The 20,107-nt window shown below is 52.6% G+C and overlaps 1 long non-coding RNA gene and 1 pseudogene across 1 annotated transcript; one reads left to right on the top strand and one right to left on the bottom strand.

Moving 5' to 3' along the window:
- Positions 1-377: 377 nt before the first annotated feature.
- LOC140599329 (uncharacterized) lies at positions 378-3,904 on the top strand. Its single transcript, XR_012002080.1, has 2 exons — positions 378-676; positions 1,810-3,904. It is a non-coding gene; the product is annotated as an uncharacterized lncRNA (long non-coding RNA).
- A 5,016-nt stretch (positions 3,905-8,920) lies between these two features.
- Positions 8,921-9,035, bottom strand: LOC112908659 (U6 spliceosomal RNA; annotated as a pseudogene).
- Between the last annotated feature and the right edge of the window lie 11,072 nt (positions 9,036-20,107).

The following is a 20,107-nucleotide window of genomic DNA, read 5'->3' as shown; positions in this document are numbered from 1 at the left end:
CGTCCCCACCTCCTCCGCAGCCCACCCCCCTTCGCCCCTCACCCCCTCCCCCGCCCCCGCCCCCGCCTCCGCCGCCGGGCCTGCGCTCACCCCCCCTCACCGTTCCTACTCCACGCCCCCGTGCCCTCCTGTCCCCTCCTCAGTGCCCTCAGGGTGCAGCCCGTCCAAGCCCCTGCCCCAGGCAGGCCTCTGGCCCTGGGGTGGGTGAATTCTTGGCAGCAGACCCTGGGGGTCTCAGCACCTGGCCTGTCAGGGGAGGTGGGTGGGATGTAGGGTCCAACTGGCCTGAGGCTACATTGGGGCCAGGCACCTGCAGTGCTCACAGGAGGGGTTTGCGTGGGTGATGATGATGATCATCATCATCGTTACCATGGCAGTGATCTGGATCATTTCCATTGAAGTTGCTGACCCTTGGCCCTGGGCTAGTGGCTACTGGCTGGTGAGTGGACTCCTGGCTCCCGGGCTAGCATGTGGCACCCTCCTCCGTCCTGCCCTGGCTGTGGACCCCAGGCCCCTGCACACACAGTCACCCAGCTCTCAGGGGCTGCTGTCCACAAAGACGTTGCACCCTCCTGCCTGGATGAATGAAGTAGTCCAGACGAAGTGCTTCCACAGAATACCCGAGGAGACAACTAAACTACAGAATTTTCTGTTGGAGAAGGAAAGTGAAGGCCAGGTGAACAAACAGCAACCAACCCTGGAAACTCCTAGGATGGGGGTGGGGGGGGAGTGGAGGGAGGAGGGAAGCTGAGGCTTGTTATCTACACCAAGGGTGCACCTCCCTGGGCAGACAGGATGGGGCCAGGGGTCCCAGGAGGGAGGGGGGAGGATGTGGGGAAGGGTCTCCCTCAGGTTCCTGCCCCAGATCTGGGGGCTCCCTGCTCCCAGAGAAGGAGTCCTGTCCCACCTTCCTCCACAGCTGGGAGCAAATGCTTATTTGGGGTGGGTTTGAGCCCTAATGGGCGCCTGGCACGTTTTGCACTTTGCTGGCTTTTGTATGTTTTCCCCACTAAGAAACATGAGCCCTGGACTATGTGAGCTGGAGCGCATGCAGTGTTCTGGCCTCCCCTTGGGGCTCAGAGGACCGCTGACCCTGCCCTGTCCTTGCTGCCACTTAATCCAGTCAGCCTGACCTGCTGGGAGCCCTGTCTGCAGGGAGGCCTTCCAAACTGACTCAGCGAGCTTGTGCAAGCCCTGGGAAACCACTTCATCCCAAATTGCAAGTGGGAGGGTGCTTGCCCCCTTCAGTTTCAAGCCAAGCGAAGGAAAATAGATAGCTGCTGCTTTGGCCACCACCAGAGCCAGGGGACAGACAGTACAGCGTCCTGGCCTCCATGTCTACACCTGACTGGTCAGTCGGGTCATCCATAATTCTTTCAACTAGTTGCTTTGTGCAATGTAAAATTAACTACTGGTGACTGCCTGAAGTTCACTGTGATTGGCGCCCTGTCTTCATTCACTGGAGGGGTTCTGAAATCCAGACTGAACAGGGCGACCTGAGGTCTGGGGATGCCTCCAAAACCAGCCTCAGAACAGGACTCTGGGAACCCTAAAACACACTAGGGCTTTTTATGCAGGTGCCCCAAGGGAGACATGAGGATCGAGGATCGGACATAGAGGCATTCTTGAAAATCCTTTTACAAAAACACTTCTTTCCCCCAAAGATTCTCCTCATGAGTGCTCTCCCCACAACAGCCCTCTCAATGAAGCAGGGTCCCACCCCTCCTTCTCCTCTCTCCCTGGGCTTTCAGGTTCAGACGCTGGGCTCTGAGCCCCTAAAGACCATATTCTCTCCCTACTTCTCTCTAGGAAACCAGGCCTCCCTCCTGACGAGTCTGTTGGATAAAAGTCTCCCCCTCTGCCTCCCTGATTGATTAACCAGGAAAGCTCTTTGTAGATGCCAGCTCTTAAATGTAGAAGGAATGGAGGAACTAGGAGCTCCGAATTCTTCGTCCCGCAATGAAATAACTGTGTGGGATGGGGCAGCGTGAAAGTGTGTCGATCACACAGTGCTACCTGAGAAGGAAAAAACATTCTCCACTTCCACCGGAGACATTTGTCAGCACCTTCACGGGGACTCAAACTCAGCACCACTGGGCTGAACCGGCCCCACCTCCGGGGATGCAAAATCCAGCCCATGAAACCACCGAAACCGAGGCTGTGTTCCTACTAAAAACACTTCACTTGAACCAAAGGCCAAGCCTGTAGCTCTCACTTCCAGTGTGCGGGAAGGAGAAGGGATAGAGCTGCTGGTCCACCACACTGGGAGAGAGGACCAGATGGGTGCAGAGAGCCAGGTGGTTGACATCCCTCCAACAGATCAACGTCCTGAAAAGGGTGGGATTGGTTCTAGTACAAAAACAGCCAAAAAGAAGCAGCCTTTCTGACGACCAGCATGGACCTGACAAACTAGGAGGACATCTCAGAATGGAGGGAGTGTTCAATGATGTCATGGGCTCATTGGGAGTGTGAATTGGGCATGACAACAGCACGATGCTCGTCTGGAAGAACGGTCTTATTTCTGGGAGAACTATTGAGGGTAAAATATCTCGATGTCTAAAATTTGTTTTTAGATGACTCAGCAAAACAATACAGCACAGGAAGTTGGTGGGACAAAACCAGTGGTTGGAGGCAGGCGGGGACAAGGTGAGGAGTTGTGCATGTGCTCCCCTTCTCTGGATGTTTGAAAGTTTTCCATAATAAGAGGTTGGAGAAAAACAAAATGTCAGATACTGAATACTTTAAAAATGTATCCACTTCTGTTCTCAGGCTGTCAAATCAAGTCGAGGCCTATAGGAATAAAATGAAAAGATAGCAAGATTTATATGTGAACGCTTCTGAAAAACCATCTGGTCCCAAACTTGACTATCATTTGAACAAATGAGTTACATATTATGACACATAAGTAATACATGATTGTTTATAATTTTACAAAAAGATTTGTACAGACATTTGCTGTCTGAGCACTGTGGCGCCTACAGCCCCACCAGCAGGTGCGGGGAGGTTGGAGGTCTCTGACCCTCTGGGATACCGTCCCCCACAGAGCCAAGATGCCCCAGGAGTGGATTTGCAGCAGCTGAGCCGCTGCTAAGGTCGGACACCTGGGCCCGGAGATGCACCCCCTTGCTGCCTCCCCTCCCGGCCTCTGCCTCCCTATCCTGGATGCTTTTCCCAGTCCCCAGGATCAGAATAAGTGGGCACTATACCCACTCTTAGCTCTGCTTTGGCTCTTAGCTTGAGGAAAGGTTGCACACCACCTTTCTCGGTTACTGGAGGCCACTGCTCAGGCCTGCTCGGGATGGAGCCCTGGGGAGGCCAGGGGGCAGCTGAGCGAGCCACAAGAAAGGGTGCCCCGTAGGAGGAAAGGGGCCTCTGTCCCACAGATTGCCCACACGGAAGTCGTTCACACAGCACCGGGAGAAATGGCGGTCACGCATCAAGGCGGGGACGGATCTGCAGGACCGAAGTTGGCCTTTTGTACAATAATCCCGAGTGGGCCCAAGTGAAGCCTCTGACTTGCTGTACTGCTGCACGATACACATTCACTCGCTGACAGACACCTGCCAAGGGTAAGGCGCACAGCTTTAACGGTGACTTCCAAGTACCACCTTGCGTGTCTGTGCCCCCTGCCTCCTGCCTCCTGCGGCCGTCTGCATGGCGCTATCAACCAGGAGACAACAGAGATGCCAGGAATTGTTCTGTTCACATTTCTCATTTTGTAAGGGCACCTAGCCAGTGTGTACGTGTTCCTGTAAGTGAGTGACATGTGCGTGCATGTGTGTGGGGTATATGTGTGCACATATGTGTGTGTGTGCTGCAGAGGGTCTGAACCATGAAGGAGGTAATGGGTCCCGCTCTCCACGGAACACGAACACATGGACCCTCCAATAAAATATAAAATAAATATTTGGTCTTTGTTTCTTTTTTGGCCCAGAGCTCCTAAAATCCTTGAATTTGTTTATTTTTGAACGTTAACGGGATGGCTGGTGGCTTGGGGCCCAGACAGCTCCAGGATGGGGGCCAGTTGACAGAGGCACCGACGGTGTGATCGCAGGGTTGGCACTTCCAGCCTGTTCCCAAATCTCCGGGGAGGTTTGGAGAGATCCCGGGTGGGTGGACATGTCTACGAGCTGGGAGGGAGACGCACCTAGAGAGGGCATCGGGCTCTGGGCCACTTCCCCTCACCCTGCCCGTGCATCTCTTCCATGTAGCTGTTCCTGAATTGTGGCCCTTATAATAAATCAGAGACATAAGTAAAGTGTGATCCTGAGTTCTGGAAGTTGTTGGAGCAAGCAACCAAACCTGAAGTGGGTGTGGGAACCTCCGAATTTGTGGTTGGCTGGGCATCGGGAGCGGATGGGGAAATCTGAGCTTGGCCTGGGGAGGTGGGGAGGGGCTGGTGTGTCTGTGTTTTCCATAGTCTGAGAGCCAGAGAGGAAAGGACAGGCTGGGGGATGGGGGCACCTTTGATTCGGTCCCTCGTCCTGAGAGCTGTCTGATGGCTGGCAGTGAGGCCTGCATCCGAACCCCACAGCCCGGGAGCTCTGTCTTCAGCAGCCCTGGTGCTAACAGGACTCGGTGCTCTCTGTCCAAAACAAGGGCCTTTCACAGGGGCCTTTCCCCACCTGGGAAACTGTGGTGGGGCTGGCTTGCCGGAGCAGTGCCCTGGGCTTAGGAAGACTGTTTATAATACCGTCTGCAGTGTAATTCAACAGGAACGCCTGGTGGTGTTTATCCAGGCGCTCACAGAGCTTGCAGGGGATGCGGCGGTTGTGCGGAAACCTGTCTGCCCTCCGCTTGGACCGGTTCTGTATATTCCACCCGTGCTCCTGGCTTTTTGAACAAGTGTCTGCAACATCGCTGAACAACTTCGCTTTTTCTTGGCTGAGCGAAGCTTTGCTTGGGGGTGGGGGTGGGGAGACAGGGTGACCATGGAAAGCAATAGGAATTTCCTCTCTCCAACATCAAAGGCCTGTGGGTTTTGAGCTGGAGGGACAGGAGGAGCTTGGAGGGGATCACTAGAGCTGAGACCAGCGCTCGCTGACCTGGGGCTCACTGCTGCCCGCACTGTCTGAGAGCTTCACACAGGCCCACTCCTTAACGACGCTGTGACATCAACACCGTTGATCATCCCATTTTTCAGATGAACAAATCAAGGCACAGAGATGATCCTACATTCACCCCAAGTCGCACAGCTGGTAGTGGCAGAGTTGGAATGTCCCATCCGTTTGGAGTTCCTTAATCTAAGTTGGCTCTTTAGAGGTTGCCCCCCTCCTGAAAAGCATTAGCCTGAATTTTGTGCACAAACAACCAACCTGTGGAGTGGCCCAGGGACGGCTCCCTCCACCACTCAGGTGGAGCTGGAAGGCAAGAAGGGCAGGAGGATGGACACTATCCACAGACCCTCATCTGGCCAGCTCCCACAACTGCTCTCTCAGTTTAGGACCATGAGCAGCTGGGTTGGGGAGCCAAGATGGTAACCTACCCTTACCGACAGTGCCTGTTCCAGCCCGTGAAGACAGCTTGTGCAGGCTGGAGCACTGTGGTGGGCGGAAGAATGAGGAATCTTGCTTCTACCATCATTCTTATTTTTTTTAAGATTTTATTTATTCATTCATGAGAGACACACACAGAGAGAGAGGCAGAGACTCAGGCAGAGGGAGAAGCAGGCTCCAAGCAGGGAGCCCGACATGGGACTCCATCCCAGGTCTCCAGGATTACACCCCGGGCTGAAGGCGGCACTAAACCACTGAGCCACCCGGGCTGGCCCATTCTTATTTCTTAATCAAGAAACTTGAGTTTCTGAGAGTCAGAGTCTCCATTTGGAAACTGTGCCATCTTCAATGGGTGAAATGTTAACTATCTGGGTATTTAAATGGATCATAGAAGTTCTACAACTTTCTATAAGATGCACGTGTGTGAAAAGCTTTCCTTCCATATTAATTTAATTGAAACCATGCAGTAACCTTTCTCCTTGATTAAAAAATGTTTTACTTACTTATTTATTTTTAGTAGGCTCCCTGTCCAGCATCGAGTCCAACATGGGGCTTGAATTCATGACCCTGAGTTTTTTTTAAGATTTTATTTATTTATGCATGAGAGACACACAGAGAGGCAGAGACACCGGCAGAGGAAGAAGCAGGCTCCACACAAGGAACCCCATGAGGGACTTAATCCCAGGACTCTGGGATCATGACCTGAGCCAAAGGCAGATGCTCCACCGCTGAGCCACCCAGGCACCCCTAAAAAAATGTCTTAAAAAGCTGAGTTTAGGAAAGAGAAAAAGTCTCAAATCAATAGTCTAAACTCTCAAATCATGAAACAAGATAGAGGAGCAAAATAAACCCAAAACAACAATAAAAAGGATAAAAGAAAGATAAGAGTAGAAATTAATTAAATTAAAACAGAGAAAACAAATCAATGAAACAAAAGGTGATTCCTTGAAAGATCAGTAAATTGACAAACTTTTGCAAGACCAAGAAAAGAAGGGATTAAACAGAAGTGCATATTGGGGATGAAGCTGAGACTGTCACTACCCATCCTGAGGGCATCATAAGGATAATAAGGAAAAGGTATGCACAACTCTACACATGTACATTTGACAACTAATATATAAAAGGCCAATTCCTTGAAAAGTACACATTTCTACAATTCTTCAAATATGAAATTAATAATTTGAGAAATGGAATTCATGATTTCTGAGTTCCCCAAAAAAGAAATCTTCCAACTCAGATGGTTTCACTGAAAAATTCTACTACACCATATAAAAAAGGATTAACACTGTCACTAACAATCTCAGAAAACAAAAGCACTTTCCAAATCATTTTATAAAGCAAGAATTATCCTATGCTAAAACCAGGCAAAGATCGTACAAAAAAAGACCGCAGGCCAATATTCCTCATGAATACAGACATACATTCCTAATGTATGTAGGAATGTAATACATTCCTAATTCTAGCAAGTAGAATTCAGCAATATATGGAAGTAAAGATTACCAAGTTGAATTCATTACAGGAATGGGATGCAGGTTTAAGATTTAAAAATCAAGCAATACAATCCATGATATAAATAAAGAAGAAAAAACACATGATTGTATCAATTGTATTATTGACATACATACATATTGATTGTATCAAATTAGATTGTATCTAATTTATAAGAACATTATAAGATGGAGAAAACCTAAATTAGCATCTGCTTGTAATAAAATTCTCAAAAAACTAGGAGTAGAGTCAATCCTCCTCAATTTGATAAAGAGCATCTATAGAAAACCTATGGCTGACATGGCACCTGATGGACAATTGAAAACTTTCCTCTAGGATCAGGAACAAGACAAAGTGCCCACCTTCACCATTCTTAATCAATAGGGTCCTAGAAATCAAGCTAGCACAATAAGGAAAAGAAAGGAAATAAAAGGCATATAGATCAGAAAGGAAAAAATAAAAGTGTCCCTATTTGCAGATGACATAATGGTCTTTCTAAAAAATCCTAAGGAAATCAGGGCACCTGGCGGGCTCAGTGGTTGAGCATCTGCCTTTGGCTCAGGGTGTGATCCTGGGGTCCTGGGATCGAGTCCCACATCAGGCTCTGATCTGCATCTCCCTCTGGCTGTGTCTCTGCCTCTTTCTCTGTGTGTCTCTCATGAATAAATTTTTTTTTAATCTTTTTAAAAAATCCTAAGGAATCTATGAAAATTCACAAATAAAAAATTCCTAGAGCTAATAAACAAGGCTGCAGGATTCAAGATTAACTTATAAAAATTGATTGGTTTTTTTATATACTAGTAATGAACATACAGAAACTGAAATGAAAAATACAGTACAACTTACAGTCACTAAAAAAAAAATGAAATTCTTAGATGCAAATCTAACAAAACATGCACAGAACTTGCATGCTGAAGACTACAAAGTGCTGAAGAGAGAAATCAAAGATCTCAATGAATGGAAAGACATACCATGTTCATGGATTAGAAGACCCAACATAATAAAAGACTTAATTCTCCAAAAGTAATAAACATGTTTAACACAATTTCTAACAAAAATCCCAGTAATTTTTTTTGAGAAAAAACCAAAATTGTTTAGAACAATTTATTCAAAATATTCTAAATGATTCTATTTATATGGAAAAGCAAAGGACCTAGGATTACTAAAACAATTCTGAAAACAATAAAACAGGACAGTCACTTTACCAGATTTCAAGAGTTATTATATAATCACATTAATCAAGACTGTGGTGTTGGCAGGAGAGACATTAAAATCAATAGAACAGAACAGAGAACCCAGAAATAACCCCACATAGGTATGGTCAATTGATATTTGACAGATATTTGCAAAAGCAAGTCAATGAAGGAATGATTATCTTTTCAACAAGTGATGTTAAAGTGATTGATTATCCATAAGCAAAAAATGTGCCTGAACATTTATAAGATAACATAGGAGAGCATCTCTGGGCCCGGGACCTGGTGAAGACTTCCTACACATGACAGCAAGGCAGGATCCATAAAACACCAAGACACTGGACTGTTCTACAGAACAGATACAACACACAGGCTGCAGCTGAGGAGGGCTGGGTGGTGGGCTCCAAGCCCAGAGGATGTGTGCTCTCTGGGCATTATGCACAATTAGAAATGCCTGGAGGGCATGAGGGCAAAGTGGTGAAAAGGGTCACACCTCTCAGTGGTCAGGCTAAGGCTTTGCAGCTGTCCTGGCAAGGGCGTCGGGGCCTTTGCAGGCTTCGAAGCAGAAGCGTGTCCTGACCCAGTGGGCCTGTGAGCACACGAATTGGCCATGCTGTTCTGCTCTTTGGGAGGTTGGTGCTCTGCCTCGAAGGTGAAGGAAGGCAGAGGTCTGGAGCGGGGGCTGTTCTGGGCTGGTTGCCAGGTGCTGCCAGAACCTGCATTTCAGAATCACTGGGACTGTCAAAGAGGCTGGCTTTCCCTTCTGGTCCACAGATTTGCATGTCATCCTTGTGCAGGGGCCATGCTAATCTTCTCTGTATTGTTCCAATTTTAGTATATGTGCTGCCGAAGTGAGCACCCTTCTGGTCCACAGAAACACAGATGTGGAGCCTTTAGGGATCTGCTCTTTAACAGACAGGCAGGCTGTTGGGCACACATGGAGGGGAGGGGCCCCGAGCGGCTGGGCCCCCGAGCACTCCCGGGTACCAGCAATACCTGGGGGACCCTGTCCTCCCACAGGCAGGTAGCAGAAGCAGCCAACCAGGTGGCTGTGGGCCCAGGAGCTGCCCCACCTGCATCTCTGGCTCACCTGAGCCTGCATCCTCATCTCTGGGTATAGCTGCCCAACATGGTCCCTGCCTAGCCCTAGTCCCTGACACCCTTTGGATCTGGAGCCTTCCTACCCCCAGGGCTCCACCTCCCTATGCTCCACCTCCCTATGCTCAGAGGGCTCTGCTCCCTCTTCTGCTTATCCCATTGGCTCCCGCCAGTGCTGGTCAGGATGTCCCCCAGGGTTGCTGGGTCCATCTCCTGTGTGTCCTGGCCTGTCCCCGGGAAGGGAGCAGTCCATTCCCACTATTGGGTCCCCATCCCTCACTTGAGCTTTCTAAAACTCCCGCCCTCTCTGCCAACTGCCCATGCAGTCCTGGGCAAATCCCCAAGCTGCTCCACCCAGCCCTGACTCCACCTCCCAGCCACAGGCAGCTGGGGACACTTCCAGAGTTCTCGCTGACTGGTTCTCGTCATGTCCACTGTGTGGCTCTGAGGGGCCCTTGGGCCTCTGTTCAGCTTTGCTCAGAGACAACTTGCCTCTGTATGGGGATGCCCAGAGCTTTGTCATCACTCACTGCTTTGTTCTCCCAATTAGGAAACAGAAAAAACCAAAAGGGCTGTGTACATGTTCCCACGTCGCAGCCACCAACCCACCAGGCCTGCCCCCGAACTCCCCACTTCCTTCCTGCTGGGAGGGAGGAACGCTACGGAAGCTGCCCACACCAGCATCCCCACTTGCTCCTGGGCCCAGCCATCATCCTGGTCTTTGGCTGGAATGTGACGTTCTAAGGCTCAGCTGCCCTAATTAGGGTGAAAACTGACTCCAAGGGTTATGAGCAAGAACATCCTAAGGTCGAGTGAAAGTGACAGGTGGGTATGCGGCTGTGAGGGTGCTGCTGACGGGACCCTGGGGGGGGCTCCCAGGAAGGTGCAGGGGTCTCCCGGCCCTATCAGCACCCCTCCTTGAGGCAAAGGGCTGGAGACTGCCCTCCCAGGCTGCCGGAGCCCAACCGCACAGGCTCCCGGGGTGGCCTGGGCCCAGGAAGGATGTGGTCAGCTGGGATGAGCTGTGCGGGTGGGGGTCCAGGCGAGGCAGCCTCCTGACACCCTGGCCTCGGGGTCCTTACCAGCCCTATGTGGTGGCCTGCAGACTCTGCAGGAACATCTGAGGCCGGCTGGCTGGAGGGAAGTGGGTAAGCCCCTGGGTTGGTAGTCTGGGGAAGTCCCCTCTTCCTAATGATGATTTGAAAATGGTTGACTTTTCTGGCCATGCCTCTCAAAGCAGGAAGGAGGATCACGGAGGGCGGCTATGCACAGGGCCTCATCAGCGTGCCGAATCACAGCAAAGCTGGCCCAAGCCCACCTTCTGCTACAGTGAGGACAGTTGCTTTTTAATGTTTCCAGGCTCATGGGGGCTGGGGGGATGGATGAGGACAATGCAATTGGCAGAAATGAGCAGCGGAGGAAGCTCCCCCGGCACAGTTCCCATTCAGGGCACTTGTCAAGGATGCCCTCAAAGCCAGGGCATTCACCATGCGTGGCATGGGGTTGGTCACACAAAAACATGGTGTTTAACATCGCCTGTGGGCTTGCTGTCGACTTCTTCCCCAAGTTAGCTCGCTCCCTCTCTGCGTCTCTGAGGCCCACACATGCAGTCTGCTCCAGCCTTGCTGAGGAGGCTCAGAGTCTCTCTCCCGAATCCCTGTGCGGGAGCCAGATGGTGGGGGACGTCGGTCAGGGTGGGCTCCTGAGCCCTGAGAAAGCTTCCTGAAGGAGCCACTCAGCTCTGGCTCAGGACGTGGTACAGGTCCGAGCTCGGTGAGCAGGAGCAGAGGTCCAGAAACATGAGCCGGGGAGGGCTGGTATGTCAGGAGGCCTCCGAGGGGACCCCCGCCCAAGGACAGCCTGTGCAGGGTGTGGGAGCTGCTGAGGCCGACACCTCAGGGTGGCGTGTGCTCTCATGGGCGGCCCGTCTGACGGGCTCAAGCAGAAGAAACCGCATCCTGAGTCAGGGTGCAGAATTGGTGTATGTTCAAGAGGCGTGCAGCCAGCAGGCCCGAGGAGGCCGCCCAGCCAGTGTGTCCAGCCTGAGTGGACACTGCATGCAGGTTCCACGACGCTCACTCCATTGCGTTCAGCCCACCAGAGACCGTTCCCCACGAGTCCCGAGTCCAGACAGGCTGCTTCTCGGCCCACAGCTGTCCCCAGGGGAGGCTGGAGACGCTGCTGGAGCTCTGGTTCATCTCTCCTGATGCATGAGAGCCCTGAAAGTCCACTGACATTTATGACCAAATGTGAGTTTGTGAAACACCTGCCACTATGACTAAAGTCTTAGATTCTTACCCTGGATTTCATCTTATTTTTTCATTAGGTTGATTCTGCCTTTGAGGGAAGACCTCGCGGTCGGATGCTTTGGAGGGTGTGTGTTTGAGGTTGGGGGGGGAGCTCCCCTGCTTGTTTGCAAGGGGAGCTGGACACCCCCCAACCCAGGCCTGGACCCATGGGCGAGGGAAGACCCGCTGCTTCCCCAGCCACATGCGTGTGGCAAACTAGGTGACTTCAAAGCATTCTTTTTTTTTTTTTTTAAAGTGGATTTGGGGGCATTATCTTCAAATACGGCTGTTAGCACAGGACTGTCTGCGGGAAGTAAGACCCATGTGTTTCTACACCAACACGCTGGGTTGAGCAGCCCCATTGCTGCCCCTAGCCAGTGAGGTCTCCAGGAGGCGCCTCCTGGGCATCCCATTCTCTGCCCGACATGAAGCGGGCCCAGACACCCCATGAATTACAATGAGCAGAGGATCTGTCTTGACCAGGGTTGGGTTCGGGGAGCTTGCGGATTGCTGCCAAATCCTCAGAGGACACAGAAAGGAAAATAGTGCAGAGGATAAAAAGCAGTGACCGTGGGAATAAGGTGGAAGTAGAAGTGAGGTACAGAGTGAGGACATTTAAGGCTGTGTGCCCACGTCATGTGACATCAGGGTGAGTGTGTCAGGGGCCTTTGGTCCAAATCACTGCGGGTCAGAATGGAAGCACTAGGTCAGCAAGGAGGAGAAGATTGCCTGTGGGGGCAGCTGCTCGGCTGGGAGGTCGGGCAGTGGCCAAGTGGGGCAAGTAAATGGAGCAGCCAGTGCAAGGGTCCTGAGGTAGTAACTAGTGTGTCCTGCTGGGAAGAGTGATACAGTCAGTCTGCGCAGAGCATGCTGAGACTGGCTGAGTGGGGGGGAAAGGAGCCGAGGGCGGAGGGGGAGACCCTGTAAGCCATCGTATTGGTTTCCTACAGCTGCTGGAACAGATGACCCCAGACCTGGTGGCTTCAAACCACACAGATAAGTGTAGATGCAAAGTCTGACATGGGTCCCACTGGACCAAGCTCCTGGCGTCTGCCTGCACTCCTTGGCTGGTGGCCCCTCCTTCCGTCTTCAGAGTCTGGGGTCGTCAGGCCAGGCCTTTCTCAGGCTGCCTTCCTGGTCCTCCTTCCTCTCCTTTCAAGGCCCTCCATCCCCTGTGATCACACTGGGTGCACTGGGCCCTTCCTTCTCCAGACTCAGCCGACGAGCTCACTTGCTTCTGCAGCCTGTCTGCCTGTGGGCTCTCAGGCTCGGGGAATGTGGCTGTCCCCAGGGGGCCGTCCCTATGGGCTGGGGAAGCAGCCTGGGTTCTTCCCCCTGCAGGTGGCGGGGAGGCGCTGGGGACGCCCACACATTGCTGTGTGACTCTGCCTGGGGCCCACCTTGTGCACCGGCTCGGAGTGGGGGGCAGGATGGAGAGCAGTGCAAGACACTGTGTGGCTTCCTCCAGCCTGCTCACCCCTCACCGCTCCCCGAGCTTCTTCACATCACCCATCCAGGCTGGGAGTGCAGCAGGGGGGCTTCTACTGAGGACCCCAAATGCTTCAGACATGGCACAAGTCTGCTTCCCCTGACACTGCAGAGGCCACCAGCCTCAAGTCTCCTAGCTTTACATGAGGTCACCATGTCCTCCCTGAACTATTTAATCATTCAGGGCAGGGAACTGATGCTCCTGTCCAGCAGTGGCCTTCAGAGATGCCCATCCCAGTTAGCTGCCTACGGACACCTCCCCCCCACCCCCCGACAGGCTGTGCCAGGCAATGACCATGATAGCAGCGAACTGGTTTTGTAAGTCACTGCTGGTTAAGGAGCTCACAGATGAGACGAGAAAGTCCTCGTGGGAGGATGACCCTCACCGAAGCCTGGAAATCTCTAGGAGCTCACACTCGGCACATACTCGGTGTCCCTCGGCAAAAGCGGTCACACCATTGGAGAACCTCCCCGGGGAGTGATGAGGGACTGCTAGCAAGGAGGCCAGGCACCAGAGGTGGCCCCCGCTTGCTGGCTTGGGGAGCTGATGACATGTGCAGTGGGTTTGCCGATGGCGGTCCTCGAGCCTCGTTGCAGGCGGGGCTCCCGGGAGGCCCCAAGCAGGGGTTCCTGCCACCTGTGAGCCCAGTTGCGGGGCAGGTGCTGACCAGGCCTCTGGGCGCTGTGATTCTGGGTTCCTGCCACTCCCTGCCAGGGCCCCCGCTGGGGGAGGTCAGCCGGCCTCTTGGTGTGGTGACACCCCCGGCCCTGCATCAACAACACCAAAACCCTTTGCTCCTGCCCTGCCCGGCACATGTACTTTCTTTGTCCTACTCTTCGAATTTTCCACACTTTGTGGTTCATTTGCGTTTTGGTTTAGTTTTGCTTTTGACCTACATTCTCCTGCCTCAATTTTTACCCATTTCTTTATTTCTCCATTTGCATTAACTTCAAACGTCATGATAGCCTGCGGTCTATTTGGACTTCCCTATTTTCTTCTAAACGTTTCCTCTGTCATGTGTCACACCATTCTGTTCTTGCATACATTGGATTAAGGTGGACAATTGCTAAACATCCGCAAGCCTCTTTTTTTTTTAATAATAAATTTATTTTTTATTGGTGTTCAATTTGCCAACATACAGAATAACACCCAGTGCTCATCCCGCCAAGTGCCCCCCTCAGTGCCCGTCACCCAGTCACCCCCACCCCCCGCCCTCCTCCCCTTCCACCACCCCTAGTTCATTTCCCAGAGTTAGGAGTCTTCATGTTCTGTCTCCCTTTCTGATATTTCCTACCCATTTCTTCTCCCTTCCCTTCTATTCCCTTTCACTATTATTTATATTCCCCAAATGAATGAGAACATACACTGCTTGTCCTTCTCCAATTGACTCATTTCACTCAGCATAATACCCTCCAGTTCCATCCACGTTGAAGCAAATGGTATTTGTCTCAGAAATCGTCACTGTGATGTAATTGCATCCATCTTGCTCGGTTCGATAATACATGCTTAATACCCGTAGAAATGAGAAATTGATTTCCAAGATATTAAGCAAATAGATTCTCGGCAGCTGATGTGCACACAGGTAAGTTTGTGGGGTGGGGTGGCTTCCTGGGTACTGTCCCCCAAATGGCCAGGGGCAGGCAGTGTTGGGGGCCCCGCACGGAGGGACACCCTCATCCCATCAGCCACCACCGGCCAGCGTGGAGCTAGAGCTTGTGATGGCAGCAGTGGAGCTGTGGGATGGGGGCTGGGGCGGCAGGTGGCTGCAGTGGAGTGACCAGAGGCGCTGCCCAAATCTGTCATCACCGTAGAGTTCTTCTGGCTCCTCTGCTTACTGGGAACATTTCACAGCAATACCTGGGGGGGAAGGGCAGAGGGAGGTGGGACAGTGGCTCAGACCCTGTAATTCTCTCATGACGTTCACCTTCTCCCCACTGTCGAGCTGCAGCTGCGGAGCAGGCAGGTGCACCTGGAGAGCCCGGGGCCTTGCCACTGCAGCTGCTGGATTTCTCATCCAAGGTCATGAGGAGCAGGGATCCTCCCCGGCAGGGATCATAGCCCAAGCCCTCTCCTCTTGTCGACCGTCTGGATCGATGCTGAGCACAGAGTGTGCTTCCCAAGATCATTTCAGATTTCAGACTGGATTGGCCCATTGTCCCTCCCGGTGCATCTCGAGTTCTGCTGGTGAGCCAGGCGGGGTCCACGGAAGCCAAGCCACCCATCGCCGTCAGCCCCTCGCACATATGTGGGCATTCCGCTCCTTCCTCATGCACCAAGGATTTCAAGGGCCGGGCTCTGGGAACACAGTGGGATGAGGTCATCCCCGAGTCTCAGGAGCTGATAGGGAAACAGTGGTGCTCACTGCCCACATTTGCTGGGGGAGGTCAGCGGGAGTGGACCCCGTGAGCACCCTGCCCTTGACCCTGGCCCACTCCATAGGCACCTGCCGTGTCTTCAGATGGACAGCCCTGGAGTGGGCTGGATCAGGAGAAGGAGTTTGGCCAAGGGGGGTGGTGCTGGGGTGGGTTCCCAGTGAGATGGAGCTCAGGGGCCTGCTCTCCATCACCCCCTCGCCGCTCCCCAAGAGCTTCCTGTAATCACCCACACACAAACCACTGCCACCAAACTGTCTCAGCATCAGCCTCGTGAAGGACCCAAATGAATACACAAACCCTAAGCTCCTTGGGAGAGTGGGTCCAGGTGTGGGGCTCCATCCAGTGGGCAGGGTGGGGAGGGTGGGAGAGCCGCGTGGAACAGACACAGCCCCTGGAGACGCAACACAGTGCGGCGAGTTTGGGAGAGCTTCGCTCCTGGATCTCTTACACATAAGCCAGTGTTTCTTAAGAAGCCCGTAGAGCAGGGTGTTTTATCCTTGGCACCGTTGACCTGTGGAGTCGGATAATCCATCCCATGATTGCTGGATGTGGGGCGGCGTCCTGGCCTCTGCCCCTGCTGCTCCTGGCATGTGGTAGCTCCTGCCCTCCCAGCCATGACAACCACAATATCTGCAGACATTCCCAAACGTCCCCCTGGGAGACCACATCCCATCAGGTTGAGAAGCACGGACGTGGAGCTTCGAAGGAGTTTCGAAATAACATCAAAATTCCAGGACGCGCCCAGTACACTGGTGCTGGTGTGACGTTCCCTCGCCGGGAATGCATTCCAGCTCCTTAGCTGCACGCTGACCCCACAGACATGAGGCTGCAAGTTTGTGGGGGTCACTTACAAGGGCCAGGAGAGAGGAGCACAGCTGAGCCTGCCGGAGCGGCCCCCCCAACCCACGTGGCTTGTTTCAGAAACCTCAGGCTGGGCCCTCCCCCAGCCACGGGCCATGGGCAGCGTGCAGACCACTCCAGAGAGCCCTCCACAAGGCCTGGGCTGAGTTCCCCGGGAGCACCGGCCTGTGTGGCTGCACTGGGGTCTGGGCTGCCTCCCAGGACGGCTCAGAGATGGCTCAGAATGGAAGCTGCTGAGGGGGTTTCCTACCCTCTTCACAAGCAGACATAGACCCCAGACCCAGCTTCTCTGGGGACCCAGGGGACACTGTGTCTGCATAGATGGTGACACTCCCTGTCCAGGAGGCTTCTCCCAAGTGGTCGTCGTGTTCATAGTGGGGAGAGGGCTCGCTGTGTAAACTGTGATGTGAGGTGTGAACACACTGGGAACAGTGCGCCTTCCTGGAGCTGTTGGAAGTCAGTGCAGAAGACAGGCAAGCCTGTCACAGAGAAGCCATCCGTGCCCAGCTAGACCACTCACGTTTGGTGGATGGAGGTCATGTCAGACCCCGGGATGCTGCCATGGGACATGCACACACCTCCATCCACCACCTGGAGGGCCTGGCTCTTCTTAGAGACACTTCTGGACATCTGGAGTGCACTTCAGCCACGTGGAGAAGAGCTCAGTGGCAGGTGCTGCTCAGTGAGGTTGGGTGCACGTGTCTACCCAAAAACACCTCGTGCGTGCATGCACGCACGTGCGCACACACATGTGATCACGGCATGTAGCCATGACCACCCAAGTGCACCCTGAGCTGAAAGGATCATCATGCTGGGGGTTTGATTTGCACCATCTCCTACACATACACTGTGACTTCACCAAAGCAGGTCAAAAGCTGCCCTGTGTCGCTCAAACAGAAGGCCCCTGGGAAGCCAGGCCAGGTCAGGGAATTCAAACCCGGTTTGAATGTTGCTGGTTTCTGCTTTGGGCCTCCTAATGGGACAGTACCCCTCAGTTTACAGGGCATCGAGCCTTCCATACCCAGGGCTGATGTGTGGTGCATTGGCTATCGGTGATCAGGGCCACCCATCTGTTTTCTCCGGGTCTCCCCTCCGGAGGGGTACTTCTGGGTGATTGATGTATGACTACCTCAAGAGTTCAAATTCTGTTTGACCTGCAGTAGGCTGTGGATTCCTTTCACCCACAGTCCTCCCCCTCTACCACCGTCCTCCTCCTCTACCATGATAGTTCTCTCGTTCTTAGAGATGATGGAGATGGAAGCCATGGTGACCCAAGAGCTACGCCGCGGCATTCCTCCCGACTGGAACGGGAAGCACGTCTCCTCGCAGGCAAGCAATGGGGGACCAGGCATCTCCCCAAGCTTCACGTTCATGGAGCTGTTAGCCAATGTAGACCGGCAGTGGCACTGAGTAGACGTGAGTGGCATTTTAGAAACTTGTTGTGTAGTTGTTTGCCTCTGAGTTGTGTTTGTTCAAGACTGTTTCACAGACACGTTATTGTGACATGCACACATCCCAGAGTGGTGGAAATAGGCTCCCCGGGTCGGGTTGGCTGCAGTTGTGCAGAAAGTGCTGAGGGCAGCAGGGAGCTGGCCCAGCCCCAGGCGGCAGGACTCGGGGAGTCGGAGGGGCAGGGGAAGGGCGGCTCTTGAGCAAAGTCAGAGGTAACGGAGTGGGCAGAGGGGGTGGGGAGAAGCACTGGCTGCTGAGATCCCCCGGGGTGGGTGGTGTCACTGACAACTTGAGGACGCGGATGCAGAAGCCACGTCTGAACAAATGTTTGTTCTCCTGGCTCTCAGCAGCATCCCAGGGACCCCCAACCTGGCAGGTGGACTTCAGGGCTGTCAGGAGGAATGGTGTCGAAAGTGAGCTCAGGGGCTGCTGGTGGAGTGCGGCACCTGCCCCAGGGACCGATGCCACAATGCTGGCCATGGAGCATTCAGCCAGTGGTGGGAAGTGCATTTTCAGAATGGGCAAGCTGGTTACTGAGTCGGATCCCGGCGTTTATTGGCCTGGCCTGGACAGGTTCCGTGTGGACGAGGCGCTTCGCAGGCAACCCTACGCATCCGGATGATCTGAACTTCCTTTTGGAAACATTGCAAGGGCAGGTTAGGTGCCTCCCCTAAGCCACGCAGGCTCTGTAGGCAGGTGGCTTCAGTTTTGAGAGTATTCATAAGGCAGTAACTTTTTGGACGGAGGGCGTCAGACGAACCTTTTCCTGGTAAGTGTTCGAGCATGAGCACCCCGACATGCACAGAGCTGGAACATTGGCTGGGTGGGTTTACGAGCACAAAGTCTGACCTTGATTTCTCTTGGGAATCCATTTATATACACTTCTAAAAATGCAATTAAAAAAATAACTTTATGTTCCAAATAGCCTGCCAGTCCTGTTTGTCTGCCATCGCTGCAGATATCGGGGACCCTGGTCTCCCGACGAAAGACGGAAATGCCTCATCTTCCAAGCATGAGGCCATGTGCAGGTGGAGCCAATGGGGGCACCCATGGCCTGGCATTCACTCACGTTGTGGCCACTGCCGGAAGTACAGGGTGAATGTTTCTTTTCATTTTTTTTTTTTAAGATTTTATTCATTTATCCATGACAGACACACACAGAGAGGCAGAGACACAGGCAGAGGGAGAAGCAGGCTCCCTGAAGGAAGCCCAATGTGGGGCTCGATCCCAGGACCCTAGGGTCACGCCCAGAGCCAAAGGCAAAAGCTCAACCTACTGAGCCACCCAGGTGCCCTTTAAATCTTAATATTTTTGAAAGTATAAGTTCCTAGAAATAAAATAATTAGAAAAAAGAGATTGATGGTTTTCATCTTGTTTCTTCGTAGATCTTTGGACTTTGACAAATGCCCCATTCAGCATAATTCTCCCACTAGCCAAGGATACTCGTACTGGCGTCTGGACTGCTCCAGTGTCTGCGGGCAGCCAGCGCTCAAAGCTGATGGGCTGTCCTCTGACGACCTCACTTACCCCACTTGGTCCCCATGGGGCCATCTTGCCATTGCCCGAAGCCACTTCTGACTGTGCTGGTTCTGCGTACAGAATCCCGCACCACCAGGATAGGCACTCAGACAGATGACAGAGTCCCTTGGCTGGGTTCCCAAGAAAAGAGAAAAAAGAAATCCCCTGTTAAATGACCCTGTAAAAAATCTTAATTGTTTTGTACAAACAAAACGTTTTCACGTCATTGCTCCACAAAAATCTCATAACATGTATGCACGACAAGAAAGCCTATTCTCCGAGGATTTGCTGAGGAAACCCTCTCACTCTCATTAGCAAGTAAATAAAAACTGAAAGGACACGTCTTCTTGGTGGAAAAAACCTCTCGGGGCAGAGCATTGCCTAAGATTGTACTTTGCTAACTGCAACCACATCTGACGTCCCTGGGAGGGGGTGGAAGGGTAAACCCGGTACCTGACTGAAGACCTCAGCAATTTTGCTTACTTCTTCAAGAGCTGTATTTACTACCTCGAAGAAATTTGTCTGGGTCAGTCCTTGCTTTGTAACAAATTGTTTGTATGTCGGACTATATATAGTTTCATTTTGTTTATTTTTGAACTTTGGAAAAGGAGAGTTCACCATCTTATGGAGAGAGAGAGAGTGTCTCTTGGGCCTCGCTTCTTGCAGGCAACTTTGGGACTGACGTCCATGCTCCCATGGGCTGCTTATACTCGGTCATTAGGATGGCGGCACAATGGCCATTTGGACTCGACCACAGAGTATTCTCCCGCCGATGGATTTTCTCACGGTCTCAGGGTCTTGGCTGGCATGGACATCTTGGTGCAGATGCTCTGGGCATGTGCGTGGGAGT

This window comes from Vulpes vulpes, chromosome 1 (genome assembly GCF_048418805.1).
Source record: "Vulpes vulpes isolate BD-2025 chromosome 1, VulVul3, whole genome shotgun sequence".
NCBI classification, from domain to species: Eukaryota; Metazoa; Chordata; class Mammalia; order Carnivora; family Canidae; genus Vulpes; species Vulpes vulpes.
Note: the sequence above shows the minus strand (reverse complement) of the source record. Positions and strands in the feature narration are given on the sequence as shown.